Raw genomic sequence first — 15,817 nt, forward strand, 5'->3', positions numbered from 1 at the left:
TTCCCTTCTTCAAACTGTTGTCCATCTTTGAAGCTAAACTTTGGGTGACAGTAGGTATGGGATTTATAATTAATTTTCTGGGGGAAATGGAGCCATATCTAAATCCCACCTTGAAAAAGCCAGAGAACCAAAAAGAAGACATTTGCACTTTCTAGCACAGACTTCTGAAGTGCCTTTTTAAACCCCAAAGGGACTGCAAAGCTCAATTTATTTTCATGGGAGACTAAGTGCTGACTGAAGATATGGTATTTAAGGCAATCACCATGGAAATGAGATTGTATGAATCATGGCTGCTTAAGGCCTGCTCAGTGTGTCTTGACTGACAAGTCCAACTTTATTTATATAGATAGGGTCCATTTGATGAAGCAAAATTAACATATGACTATGAGAGGTGGTATTTCTTACACTTGAGAGAAATTTATATATTATCTATTATCTGTCATCTATCTATCTATCTATCTATCTGTCATCTATCTATGTATCATTCATCTGTCTATCATCTCTATCTACCTGTCTGCCTATGTATCATATTTGACTTATGGATAGGCTCAGAGAAATGAGATAGTTACATATAATACAGCTATAGTTAAACTATATAGAGAGAGGTCAAGTAATTAAAACAATTGTGGAAGTCAATAGCATAGTTAAACCAAAATTAGGACAAAAAGGTAGTCTGTGAGAGCATTAACAATAAAGATTCAATGAATATTTACTGTAGGTAAACCGATGTGCCTCAGGTTGAGTTCATAGGATAAGCACCTTGACATCAGATATCTATGTGTCTGACAGTCTATACAACATGCTGCAAAATAAAATAGTGTGCTGCTTGTAATTCACTGAAACAGGTATACCAGTATATAATACTTATAGTCCAAGAGAAGTATTCTTAAAATAATATATAATAGGGCAGAGGAGAAATACTTATTTTCAAAGATAACATAAATAAACATCTAAGTTATTTTCTAAGAGGCTAGATTATACATTTGGAAATTCGTGCATCTTAAGTACAAGATGTCAGTGATCTGCACAAGTCCATAGGCCCCTTTGGACCTCAGCTCAGTATGGAGACTTGGAAACTGGACCACAGAGTTCCATGAGCATCAATCACTCATTAAATTCCTTCCATCCTCCGCCCCTCCTTTCCCTCCCTCCCTTCCCTCCCTTTCTTTCTTCCTCCCTTCCTCCCTTCCTTCCTTCCCTCTTCCTTTCTCCTTTTTTCTTTTTCCTTTCTCCTTATAAATGCAAGGGAATGTATTGTGTTCATAGGAGGAGCAAGTCCACAGAATCCATAAAAAGTGTAGATTTATTTGGTTATCTACATAAACTTGCCTTTTTGGGAGAATTAGTACTTCATTAACATTTTACAATGACCTCTTAAAAACGGTTTATTCACCTTGTCTTCAAGAGTAAAGGCTGAATGAAAGAAATAAGTTGAGAAAACAGTTTTGATAGCATTAAAGAAAGATAGAAAATTCATTTCCAGCACAAGAGATATATATTTGAGAAATAGCACAGTCTGATCTTGTTGGAAAAGAAGGTCAGGAACAATAAATTGGGGGCCATGTTATAGATATCATTAAGGTAGGACTTTGGAGTGGATCAGAGCCCCTGTTGTCTCAGCATGAGGACCTGGCATTGAGACCTCAGCAACCAAATACAGGTAAGGGAAAAGCTTGTAAGCATAGCTTTGAGAAAGTCTGAGACTGGAGGATCACAGGGCTTACCAGATTCCCTACTTACCTGTGGGTTCTATGGTTTTGGGAAATAAGGAAAGTGGTAGAGCAGGGTTTCTGATATCATTCTCTGGGCTCTTTATACATAAACATGCACTAGACAGCTCCAAACACCATCACGGCTACCACCCCGACCAACACACTAACACACAGTCTTAAAATACCTATAAAAATGAACAATGTTATTCCAGTATTGGTTTACTTCCTGCATTTCTCAACTATGTTGCACACTCTAGAGGCCTACCTCGCTGTGCTTTTCCTTCTCCATTCATCAATAAGTATCATATCATGCTGTTAGAAAATAAACTCTCACTTATTTGTGAATGAATTTTTCACATATTAAACATACTAGTGATTTTTGTTTATTACCTGTTATAATTTTTTTAATTAAGACATTGACTTTAGTTTTCACTAGCTCTGTATTTTAATATGTTAGAATTTAAATTTTCAATAGATTAGGACTGTTTTTACTCAAACACATTTGATACTACACTTGATCTTAGCCAAAAGGCCAAGAAGCGATCACATTTGAAATTATAATTATAACTATGACCAAGGAAGAGGACATTCCTTAACTTCACTTTGGTTTTAATTGTAGGACTACAGGGACTTTCAAATGTCTGTGAAATGAACATCGTGCTGTGTCTTTGAAAACCGTATGACTCTAATTCTATTAAGCTTGTGGACTATAAGACTTACAAAGAATAAAAGGATTCCTATGACTGAATGCCTCAGATCTTAATAGGGCTTTCTGGTGTGTGTGTGCATAACTTTACAGATGAGATATATTTTCCATTAGACTAGAAGCTCTGACCATGCTTGGTGGTATTGGAGAATATTGAAATGCACCCTGAAGGAAGAGTAGGAGGGAGAGAATTTCTGTCATAAGACATTGTACTAGTAAAGGATGCTAGCTACATTTTGGAAGTAGAAAATACACGCTGTGCTTACTATGTCCAGGGCAGGAGAAGCATAAAGTTGATGGGACATAGTTTAGAGTGGCATGGTGAAATTTAGTGCACTCTCAGTCAAGTGTTTCAGAGTTTGCCCTATTGGCAATCTTTGTACCTGTAATGACTATCTGACATTTTCTGAAGACTTTAGCTAGGGGACTATTTTATTTCTAGCACTATCAATTTCGGAGGGAAGTTGAAAGATAATCCAATAGTGGGTCAAGACACAGAGAAGAGACATAGAAAGTTTTTCTAGTTATGAAACAAGGTAAAAAGACTCAGACTATGGAAACAGCTTAGAAAAAAAAAGAAGGAAGTCCACTGAAACCAATGCAGGACTCAATCACATACAGAAACAGAGATGTAAGGATTTGATTATTCTCAGTTTGGGCAACTGAGTACTTGTCGACTATTGACTTCTAGAGAATGTTAGAAGGTAGCAGATTGGGAGAAGAGAGCATAAAATTTGTGCATGCTGAGAGTCTCCATTGAATGCCCTGAGAGCTTTAGACAGCTGAGTGTTCAGACCTACAGCTCCCAGGTGAGCACTAAGCTGAAAATAGAGATCCGAGCATCATCACATTGTAGATGGTGGGTGAATTCACAGGTGTGGATAATATTTCCCAGGGAGACTGTAAAGAAGGAAGAGAAAAAGTTATGGAAGGGATCCTTGGGGACACCAGCATTGTAAGGCAAAGTCCTGCTGTGAAGACAAGACCTAGTGTCTGAAAGCACATTGTACATGTCAGTGTATTTCCAAATGTAAAGACTGTTGTTAGCATCAAAATTCTTCTTAATAGTATGAATTTCTATAAGCAGATAGAAGTAAGTGCCACCCCATCAGGCAGTGAAGCATGCAGATTATTTATTTAGGAAAAAATAAATAAGGTAAAAGAAGCCATTACAAAGATCTAACAGGAGCCAGATTCTTAGTTTTGCTTGCTCCAGTGTAGCCATGGGTTTGCCATCTGGGAATCTGTAGTAACGGTAAGCAAGTATGTTACCACTGAGTCATCCTGCATGGAGTGCTAGAGAAACAAGGCCTGGGTCCAGATTCCATTCAAGAATTTTATAAAACTGCCTTCGAGGAAAACTCAAGAGATTTTCTTGAAACAGATTGGCTTAATATTCAAGCATGGCCTTTGCTCAAAGTTGCAATATTAAAGCTATTTATATGAAGGCTATGGGAAAAACAAAATAGCCTGTTACCACCTATATGTCCATTACGAAAATATATTTTATACTTCTCTGTTTTGCATTTAGTGTTACCAACTTCTACCTTCCTTTGAATCTTAATATGTAGCTAAGGATTTGCATATTTGGTAAGCTACATGCTAGTGAAGAGACAGATGTGGAATTTAAATTCACATCCAAACATAGTTTGTGTTCCAACTTTGATATTTGTTGTTATAGAACATAATTTTCATGACCTTCGGAAACTTGACTTTACTTAACATTGATTCTTTGTGAATTTCACATCATGCTCCCTAAAATCCGACTTATCTTCTCCTCTCCTTCTATTTGCCCTCTACACTTACAACCCTCCCCCAAACTGCCAACAGAAAACCATCTCATTGTGGAAGCTGTGTTGTCACTGTGTCCCGCAGTCTACCCTCTATCCACACTGCTTCTCTTGCAAATGTTCATTGTAATGACTCCTTGATCTGGTACAAGACCTTTAGATTCTGATACTCGATTGATACTGGACCTTTACTGGGACTTCTCTTGGCTATCCTGTTGTTGCCCTGTCATGGAGATCCTGAAGTGTTGGGTCTTGGACTCTTGAAGTTTGGACAAGACACTTCACACGCTCTAGCAGTTCACTGAATGGGTAGGTGTTGGCATATTCCAATTCAAAGTCCTGCATCTGGGCCTGAGAGGTACCTGAGCTGGTCAGCCTACTGGCTCTCCCTGTTCCATGCCCTCCATGTCAGCTCCCCAGTAACCCCTACTACCAGGGCCAACACTACCCTGCTGGCCAGGCTAGGTTCAGGGCACTTTCTCCTGAGTGTTGCAGCTGGTGAGGGACATGGCTAGTTCTTCCACTCTCATGATCCCAGGGCCAGCTTTCCTGCCTGCCATAGATATTGTGGGACAAGGAAGGGGAGGAAGGCGTCTCTCCCTTGACTGTGCCACCACCCAGCAGACAACAGGCAGGGCTGGCTCTCTCACACTCATGGCCTTGGGCCAGATCATCTACAAACCCCCGACCCAGGGATATGTCTACTGTGCTGTCTGGGGAAAATGCAGGGCCTGCTCTATTCCCTAGTGCTGCATCAGGACAGGAATAAGAATAGCTCTCCTGTTCTCATGACCTCGGGGCTAGATCTCCTGCCTGATGTAGATGGCAAGTGGGGAAGGATGATCTCTCCCATGCTCATCATGTTCATGCCCTCTACCTGCCATCTGGCTCATCTCTACTGTGCTGCCCAGATGAAGTTCAAGGCCTGCTCTCCTGAGTGCTGAAACAGGTGAGGAGCAGGGCAGCTCTCCTGTTCTGATGAGCTCAGGGCCAGCATGGCTGCCTCACATAGATGGCAAGAGGCAAGAGGGGTATTATGGGAGACATTGCGGGGCCAGCTCTCCCATGTTCATGTTCTTGGAGCCAGGTTACCCACACACTTTCCATCAGTTCTCCTGCTCTCATGATCTCAGGGCCGACACCAACTCTCCCAGGATGCTTAGGTGAGGGTTGGTGAGCATTCTACACAGCCCTCAGATATCAGTATGATCTGGGGCAGAAGCCCAGACAAAGGCTGTTCATTTGGCCTTCAGTGGTAATAGACCCCTGCTGCTGCAGAGGCACAGATTCTAAAATAGTCCCCCAATGACCTCACAAGCCAGGATACTCAGAGGCCAAAAGTGGGCAGTGTAGTATACTGGAGTAAAAGTCTGTGAGCTGCCAGATAGGGGTGGTAGGAACTGAACTCATGTTCTTTGCAAGAGTAGTATATACTACTACCAGCTCCATTTTAAAGGATGCTACAATAAACCCTAGGAAAACCTGCTGTTGAATATATATATATATATATATATATATATATATATATATATATATATATATATATATATATATATATATATATATACACACACACAATCTTTTGTTTGCTTCTAGATAGAGCTCCACTCTGTAGCCTTGGCTGACCTGGAACTCACTATGTAGCTTAGGCTAGTCTCAAACCTTTGGCAATCCCCATTCGTCTGCCACCCAAGGGCTGGGATGACAGACATAAATCATCACATGTGGCTTGAACTCAACTAACCTACATAGATAAGAAGCATGATAAGCAATATAAGGTAAATGCCCAAGAAATAAATTCTCATTTTCAGTTGCACAAACTGTTTTTAAGCATGTGAAAAGTAAATTTAATATGTAAATTCATTTAGTTTTTCACTTAGTGGCCCAGTTATGCGTGATCACAATGTTGCTACTTATTATGAAAATAACCAGATTTAATGTCATATCTATAATGCTATATTATAATTTATGTTTTATTTCTTAATGACTAAATTTTATGATGAAAATAAATCTGTTAAGTGGTGTGATTTTTCAAATTTTTAAATATACATAAGACATGCTCCTTTTATAGAACATATTTTTCTTAATACTTTTTTATTCCCCCAGAACAGTACAATTATTGAGATGACAGAGACATTTTTATGTCCTCTAGTATTCCCAGTGCCTGCCAGAAGGCTTAGCACATAATTAGCTCCAGAAGATTGCAGGTTGAATTATTGTCTTTCTTGCTTAATTTATTAGCAGTTGAATTGAATGTTTTTGATATTTGGATTAGGTTTTACATGAAATAATATGGTTTTAACATTTATGCCTGTGTCCCTTATCAGTAAGAAAATTCAAAGAGGACAACTTTGGGATATGCTACTTGTCAGAGTAAAGAGCTTGCTCTATATTATTGTTTCTGACAAAATATGCAGAGATCATACATTAAATTTAACAATCTAGAAAGTTGGTAGGACCATTTTCTGCTGTCAGTCGTTAAAGGAGACCAAAGGTCAAGGGTGATGTTCTTAATGGTGTAAGGTGCTCTCTCCTCGCTTAGAAATAATCCCCCAAAGAGGTAAGACATCGTCACTCAATGCTCCATTGACTCTTTCAGTATTCCAGGGTACCAGTTCACCGAAGCTGCAATTTACCTAGAAGTACCCCAGCGATTTCACTCAGTTATTGCATCTTCCAGATGGGCCTATGACTTCCCAGAGAGCATTTACTATAAGAAAAATCTGGTCCAGTGTAATTTTCCCAAGGTGATACTTGATGGAAACAGCTAGTGCTTGGCTTTACCTGGTAGCACACTTGGGCATTTGTTAATGTTAATGCACCCATACACAGTAAAGATGCTCTCCGTTTCTCTCGAGTGTTTTTAGAGGAATTACTATACATAATAAGATAATTTTATTTATTTCTATAATGGTGTATTGATTTACATGACGTGTAAGTAGTTAAGTGTACCTACAATTTTCTTCAGCAGGAGAAGGTGCTGGAAGTGGTGGAAGAGGGGTTATTAAAAATAATTACATTTATTTTTGAAGACTACCAATATTTGCTCTGCAGCATTAGAGCCCCAGTAATTGCTAGATCTAAGTGATATTAGCAACATTTTTAGCCCTTTATCTTTTAATTTAGTCACGTGGGCCAGGGAGGAGGCAACAGTGTTGAACTAACTGTGGCGGTGAGTCAGATTAAACATTTTCTACACAATTAGAATTTCCTTAGGTCAACCAAGCAAATCAAGCATTGCTTTCATGCAGCCTGTCTCAGATTTATCATAATTACCAGACAGGGTAGTCCTGGAGAATCCTACACCTGCATTTTAATAGGTTTCCTAGGTTTTGATTTATTCACAGGTCAGAGGGACACCAATTTTGTTCATTTAATTCTCTTTCCAAAATGACAGATTATTTAGTGGTCTCTTTTTACTTAATCATTTGCCACTGCGTCTTAAACATTGTTACTCAGTCATTCATAGAATGTCTAAGACTTCCCGCCATGAATGTAAAAGTAAATGAAATTCAGTCTCAGCTCTCAAGGAATTTGGTAGTTGAGTAGAGGCAGACAAGACTGTGAATGGATAATTAATGTGTAGTGTACTAATCACTATAATAAAGGCATAAGTAAAATGCTACATAGATACAGAAGAACAAATGACTAGAGTCTTTCTGTGTCTTCCAGAAGGACTGTAGAAGAAGTGGAAATCTAGCGGGCGATGGAGGACACAGCAAGAGGGTTTTCAGGAGACTAGGCAGGTAGGGAGAAGGAAAGCATTCTAGAAAGAATATTGTTAGAACACAGTGAGGGAGGGACTTGAGTGAATGTAGGATTGGGAGCCACAAAAAGAGGTTCCAGGAAAAGATAATAAACTGTAACAGGTTCTCTGGAAAGGGCAAGTGGGATGCTGAGAAAAAGATTCTGAATTTGGTATTTAGGAGAATTCGAATGGTGAGCTGCATACGCTAGAGTGAAAGGGGAGGTTGGGATAGTAGCTGAGGCAGAAATATAGTTTATCAATGGCTTTGAGTAATTTCCTTGAGACTGAGGAAATATATGAGGAGAATATAATCACCATAGTGCTTCAAATCAGAAAGTTACTTTTACTGAATAAATTCTTGAACTATTTCAGATGATTAGATATTTGTTTACCTTTCCTCTCTAAATTCTACATTTGACTTCTACAAATTTGGCAGAATTAACAGTTATCAGTGGAGAGCATATTTTCATTTTATGTAGTACCATATGATATCCTAGGAACTGGAAGTTCAAGTCTGTAACTTAACATTTACCTTGCGCATTGAACTTTGAATACAGTAATAAATAATAAGAGAGATCATTCTTCAAAATTACCTGCTACTATGTCTGATGTTGATGCAGTTGAGACAAGGGGATTTGGAAGCATGTTACCTTTATATAAGTTTTTCAGTATTCTTCCAATAATTATGATTAGTATGAACAGCAGTTTTGATCTGCATTACCTCTGAACCAAGTCATTCAGGACTTTTTAAAACAAGCAGATACCCAATATGTTTAAGTTCTTTTAAATGCCTTTTACTATCATAAATTGTCAACGTTTGTTTTCTAAAACCTCAATCTAGGAAAACATTTACATTTTTAATTCCAAGAAAATTTCTCAGGTGAATAGGAGAGAGGCATGGAAACATCTTATTTCTAGACCTATTAATTTAATGACTACCAAATAATATTGTTACTTAATGAGTACTAAATTAATAGAACATATTTAACCTTTTTGCTTGTAATGTCTTTATTTGTAATTGCAAAATCTCCAAACAGCACAAATGACTACACGTGCATTTTTACTTATTAAAGAGTGAAACCGTATGCAGTGCTGAAAATGAATAAATTGAGACTAGAAAATAAGCTCAATGTTAATTCTAAAATGATATTAAGATAAGAATGAAGTTTATAGTGCGAGACTGAAGTGGAGAAGGATCACAAAGCATCATTTACTAATATACACATTATAAGGACAAGGAGAAGAGAAAACTAACACAAAATGTGATTTATCTGTGTGACCTGATTGGGATGGATATATTAATACAGAAGATTCGTGCTAATGACATATTCTTAAGCTAGTTGGTTAACACCTGGAAACTCACTTCTAACACATACTTTATAAAAATTGTCAGGCATGAGACAGATCTGTAATCTCAGCATTTGGGAGAAAGGTAGGAAGAGTAGATGTTGAAGGGCCATCCTTGGCTACATAGCAATTCCAAGGCCAGGCTAGGCTATGTTTGAGATTTTTTTTGTCTTACAAAACCAAACTAAACCATACAAAACCAATACACATTGACATAAAACTTTCAGTGTTGTCTCATCTAAGATGAGAACTCAACAGGTAACATGATCTGTCATGAAGACTTTTGTCCCTTGTTACAGTTACCCAATGGATACTGTTTATGAGTCACGACTCCTTTCAATAGAGCTTTGTTAAGTTGTATTGCTATTTGCAATGTCAATGTCACAGAATAACACACAAGAAACTTGAGGATAAAATTTGCAGCATTTAAGCCTCTAGATCTCAAAGAATATCTAACTGTTTGCAAACATCTGGGGGGTTGACAGTATTTATCTTTATCTTCTTGTTTGGCACACTCTTGGTAAACCTATGCTGTCTGCAGGACCCTTGTCTATTTTGGATAATAATTTGTGCCTGGGATACATATATTAGATACCTTGCCTTTCTTCAGAATTCAATTTAAAATCTATAAAATGTATACAGAAAGTGGTGGCTTAAACAATTTGGGGAGCTAGTATTTTACATTTTTAATATTGTGCTTTATGAAAATGTCACTAAAGCTGACTTTCAAGTCTTTTGTTTTCTGTGTTCAGAGCAAATTTATTAATAAAGCAGTTAATGAGTAACAATTTAGCAGCTATGATGTATCCACAACTATATTCCAATATTTATAATACTTGTGTTTGTTCCAAGTTGACTAAATGACAGATGCATTACCAAGTACTAGCATGTTGTACAGGGTTATTTTTATAAGGTTTGGCTTCTCGGGTTTTGTAAGAACATGCCATTCGTTCCTCCTTCTCAGCTAATCACCATAGTGCATATTTCTACTTTTAAATTGGCATAAACTCTACAAATATTTGCTTCATTCTATGACCCCACAGCATCAATACTCAATAACTATTAAAATTCTGGCTTCAGGAAACAGTAATTTTGGAAGAATGATTTAATACATTGGAGAGCTCCTCTTAAATGTCAAAAAATATGCTTTTAGTTCATTACTAGGACACTACCTTGAACTCTAGTCTCCTGTGATGTCATTACATTTATTATAGAGAAAGCAATGCTATGGAACCCATGCTGCTTCCTCACTCATGTTACCTGAACCCATAGAGGAGAGAATTTTGTAGCTAAATAGTTAAATTGTTTGTCTTCTTGCTTTGGTTCCTTTCTGCATCTTTGCTAAATTTATTTTATTTCTTACTTTAGAGATTATAATACAAGTACACCATTTCTCCATTTCCTACTTCCTATACACTTCCTTGCTCTCTTTCAAATTTATGTTCTTTTTTATCATTGTTATTACATATATATATACACATATGATATATATTTCTAAATATAACCTTCAGTATGTTATAATGTTTCTTGTATGTATGATTTATGATTTCAGAGATGACTTTTTGATATTAAATAATCAATTGCTGTGCTTTTCCTAGGAGGAAGATTATTTCCCCTGCTCCCAGCATTTCCCAGGTGCCTATAGTTCTCTGTGTAGGATTGAAGACCCGTGCCTTTTTTCTCAGTACACTTGAGCATGCCTATTATTGTTGTCCTTGTTTAGCTTAAGATTTGAGAGTCTTGCTTTGAGACTCTGTGTATATAGCACTACTAAGAGACACAGTCTCAGAGTAAATGAACTCCCCAATCTTCAGACTCTTACAGTCTTTCCATTCCTTAACTAAAATGATCCCTCAGCCTTAGGTGTCAGAATGACCCAGATCATTGTTTGGGCCTTTTTCTGTTATCACCTACAATTCTGTTTGTTACCCTCTGGTATGTGTCTAATACCTAACCACTGCTTTCTTCTGTGGTTCTCCTACATCTTTATTTCCATTGTCTCCTTTTTACAACCTTATGAAATGGTTTTAAACCTTTGTTATTATGTTTTTAAAGTACTTTCCAACATGAAGCAAATCAGAAAACAAAGGAAAGAAGCCATAATTCATAACAATTTTGCATTTCAATGTTGACTTAGTTTTTTTTAGATGAGAATGTTTAAAAGTTTACATGATGGTATACAACTGTAGATGGTGGAGTTAGAACTCAATACTGTATGTTCTTCCTGACCTTAAAGCCTCTTTCTACATACTAACCTCCTTCCTGTGAGGATGCACGGTTTTTCAGAGTTTCCATCATCGGAGGAATGTAAGAACAAGTCAGGCAGTTTGACATGAAGAACGCTCTGCCTGTCAAGGATAGCAACAGAACTGAACAATATAGATAAGACACAAGGCTCAAATGCTCCAGAAATCCTGAATTAAGTGGTAGACATAATCTAGAGGCGAGAGACTAGTCTCATTGATCCTCCAAAACTAAGCCTTCACCTCTATCTCAGGAGGCACATTGAAAATCATCTTGTATGACTGATGTCATATAGAGCCTAATTAATAATTAGAGCCTATATTAATACAGCCTAATAATAGAGCCTAATTAATACAGGCCTAATTTGGAGTCATGGCTCACCATGTGATGGCTAATTCCCTCTTCAAAGACATACCTACTTCAGAACTCTATACTACTCAGTTTTCCCCAGGGTCACTAATGTGAAGGATCAACAAAGGATGTGAAGCTACATCCTTGCAAGCTGTTTAGTAGACAAAACCCTTAAGTGGATATTCCACCAAGAGGGACAACCAGAAGTTTGTACAGATGTGCTACATTTGGGTATTGCTAAGTTAAATACTATGCTGTGGGTCTGCACAAAGCATTTGCGGCTGAGAATTTTAGGGAGTCAGGGTTAGGTGTTGGAGATGAGAAATGGGGGCTGGGTCAGGGATGGCAGGAGGGGATAATTGAGAGAAAATTATGTCAAAACTACAAGGTTACACTTTTGTCCTTGTAAAACGGTCTCTGTAAAAACAGAATAATTATCAAAATTAAAGAATAATTAAAGCCAAAGTTTTGTTGATAACCTTGGATGTACTTGGAGTTCAGAGGATAGTATAGGGCAGAGGAGAACAGACCAGAAGGCTTTACCCAAGAGGCCAGACTCAAGAGCCTTTGAGTGATAGGACAGTTTAATCAGATAAGAAGAAAGGCATTATGTACAGATTTAGAGAACCCAAATGACATTAAATCAACTGAGACTGTTTTTAATAAACCTTGAAGATGTCTCCTTTCATAGCATTCTAAACATGTCTCAGATTATTCTAAAATTCCTTATCTCTTTGACTTATATAATATCCAAATAGGTTGTAAATATTCTGAAACTTAAATGGTTTCTCTTTTTGCTTTTCCTTTCCTAAATGTGCCTAGGATAATGTTCTGACATAACAGTTTCCAATAAATGGTTATTAGTAAACTATATTTTCTATATTATTCATCCTTGCAGTATTGTAGTAAAATAACTGAGACAATTAGCATGTAAGAGAAGAAATTAATTTGGGCCCATTATGGAAATTTCAGTCCAAGGTTAACTGATGCCATAGTTGTGGATATCTGATAATGGCAGTGTGTTATGTTGGGAACACCTGGTGGAACAGACTATGTATAGCATGAACTACATCATTTCTCGGCCTTTTGGCTAAGATCAAGTATAGAATAGCATGAACCACTAAGCAAAGATAGTGAAGAAGAAGCTGAGGTCCCATAATCTTCGTAGAAGTTGTAATCACAGTGCCCTAGGCTCCACTGTCTGAAGGTTCAACTACTTCCCAATAATACTAAATAGGGACTCAGGCTTTAGTGCAAAAATCTTGAAAAAAACATGTGCAGCTCTCACCACATGCCTAGTTAAGGGTTCAAAGCTCATAATGTCCAATATGTGTGTATGTATTGACCACTAATACATCTTGTAAAGTAATAATTACCATAGTGTGCACTTATAGTTATTGTGTTCCACAAAGATCCTTCATATTTTGGGAGTTCAAAGCAATTCCAAACCCATATTTAAAATACTTTAAAGTCCTTAAAGTACATAAAAAATGAAACAGAATTCATTATCAATATATTTTATGTTTCTCTTTTAACAGCCTTTGCTTCAAATTTTGAAGCTTTCTCAGTTACATCGCAGTCTTTTCAGAGTCATAGCCACAATAAAAATACTATAGGAAGAATGGACCTGAGTCCCTAAGCCAAGACGGATGTTGCCTTCCCACTCTTCCTTTCAAACTTTAGTCTATAGAGACTCATGTTTCCCATTCAGACCTATTGACATTCAAACATATGGAGGAACATTTAGAGTTATACACACTGATGAGAAGATCTATAAAAAATAGATGTATAGTTAGAATCCAGAAATAAGACAACTTTGGACAGCAGATATATAACTCACTATTGGAGGAATGGTATATAAGAGTCAGTGGGGCTTACTTCCTTGATTTTGCAAGCTCTTTCTTTGCTTCTTAGAAAGGAGTTTCCCACTGAGGCTTTCTAAAGCTTTGGTCAGAAACAAGGCTCTCTCGAGCACAGAGTTGTTGTATTTCATCCTAAGGACTTTTAAAATCCCAGTAAAGTGCTAAGGGATAAGAGAAATGGTAGAGTTAGAATGTTGACTCTAGTCTGTGTGAGTTCAGAATATCTGAGTATCATATGAGTAGTTTGTGGAGAACTGGAAACTCTACTTCAGCTCGGTTTCTCTTTCTATTCCTCCACTTTTAGGATATGAAGAACAGTGGTAGAATGTCAATTCCTGGAAAGAAAGGATAAACAGAAAAAGCATTAGTTGTTGAATTTATTTGGAATCAGAAATACAATAGGCAGTGGCATCATGAAAAAAAGAAGGGTTATCTCTATAACCTTAAAGGGCCAATTTTATTATAAAATATTCTATAAGAACATATCAGTATAAAACAGCAAAAGTTATTCAAACATAAGATATAGATAAATTAGGAAATATATATTTATATTTAAAACATAGCATTCCATTCATCATTCCATTTATTTATTGATTCAATGAATTTTAGTAACTTTCATGATGAGCCAGACACTAGAAATATAAGTAGAAAATAACAGCTTCTTTACATCATTGTGGGGTAAAATTATTATTACCAACATCTCTTGACTATAAAGAATGATATTTAAAAGGATGGGCTTGGTGGCTAAACGTAACCTTAGACATGGGAGGAGAGGACAGGATGACCATTCATGACTAGTTTGATGGACATAAAAATCTTTCTCAAAACAAAACAAGTGAAAGACCAAAACAAAAACCAAAGAATGATGCTGCATTGAATTATTATACCATGGATATAACCCTAAGAATTTTTTAATTTGGCATGACAATTTTCAAATATAACGCAGCGGGAGATGACTTGGTTCTTGATCATTACTTAAGTGATTATCAAATATCCTCTACTATCAGTTGACTTTCATGTGCTACAGCCAAACAATTTACATTTAAATCCATCTTTCATCGTCTGCCCTCAGTGGGAAAGGAAAGGATGCACCTACTGTGGCAGAGTCTGGTTACACCAGAATTGGGGGGTGGGTATGGGGAAGGGGCTCTCAGAAAAGAAGGAGAGTGGGATATGGAAGATCTCAATGAGGACGGACCAGGATGGAGGCACCTTTAGAAATATAAATAAATGATAATGCATGTTTATATATTTGTCATATATTCTCTACTGTCATATATATGAATTATCCTCAAGGGGAAAATTCATCTTTCATTAGCCTTGGCAATGGACGAATAATTGGTAGCATTCAGTAATGATCACCATCATAAATAAATGTAGAACATGAAGTCACTTAGTAGTTATATTTTAAGGTGTCATTAAATGATACTGAAAATGATACTTCAGTAAAAATCATATTTATTAAACTACACAAATATAACAATAGATAATTTCAAAATACATGGCAAAATGTATATTAATATGACTTAAGAATTATTGCAGTAAATGATGCTTCTTATTTCTTTAACCTCTAGTCTTAATATTAATATATTCTGAAACTTCAGAGGGCAAGGACCCACATTGCCTTAAATCTATATTCACAAAGTCTATATATTTAGCATGAGCTAGAAAAATAGAAATTGTCTCTGAATGACAATTAAATGAGTACATTGTGGTGGTTTCATTAAGAATGGTCCCAAGGACTCTTGTGTTTGAATGCTTGGTTCATAGGAAGTGGCACTATTAGGAGGTGTGACCATGTTGAAGGAAGTCTGTCACTGTCGGGTAGGGCTTTGAGGTCTCATTTATGCTCATGTGTGTTCAGTGGCATACAGTCTCCCTCTGCTGCATGAGGAGCAAGATGTAGACCCTCTCAACTCCTTCTCCATAACCATGACAGAGTACACATTGCTGTGTTTCCTATCATGACCATAATATACTAAACCTCTGAAATCGTCCTATCATGACCATAATATACTAAACCTCTGAAATCGTAAGCCAGGCCCAATTAAAATTTT

The 15,817-nt window shown here is 37.0% G+C and overlaps 1 protein-coding gene and 1 pseudogene across 11 annotated transcripts in view; one reads left to right on the forward strand and one right to left on the reverse strand.

Annotated features, from left to right (window-relative positions):
* The window catches only part of Dlg2 (discs large MAGUK scaffold protein 2), a 2,073,609-nt gene that overhangs the window by 697,389 nt on the left and 1,360,403 nt on the right, over positions 1 to 15,817 (forward strand).
* Positions 2,161 to 2,256, reverse strand: LOC120100420 (U2 spliceosomal RNA; annotated as a pseudogene).

The sequence above is a fragment of the Rattus norvegicus genome, chromosome 1, assembly GCF_021556685.1.
Source record: "Rattus norvegicus strain SHRSP/BbbUtx chromosome 1, alternate assembly SHRSP_T2T, whole genome shotgun sequence".
NCBI lineage: Eukaryota > Metazoa > Chordata > Mammalia > Rodentia > Muridae > Rattus > Rattus norvegicus.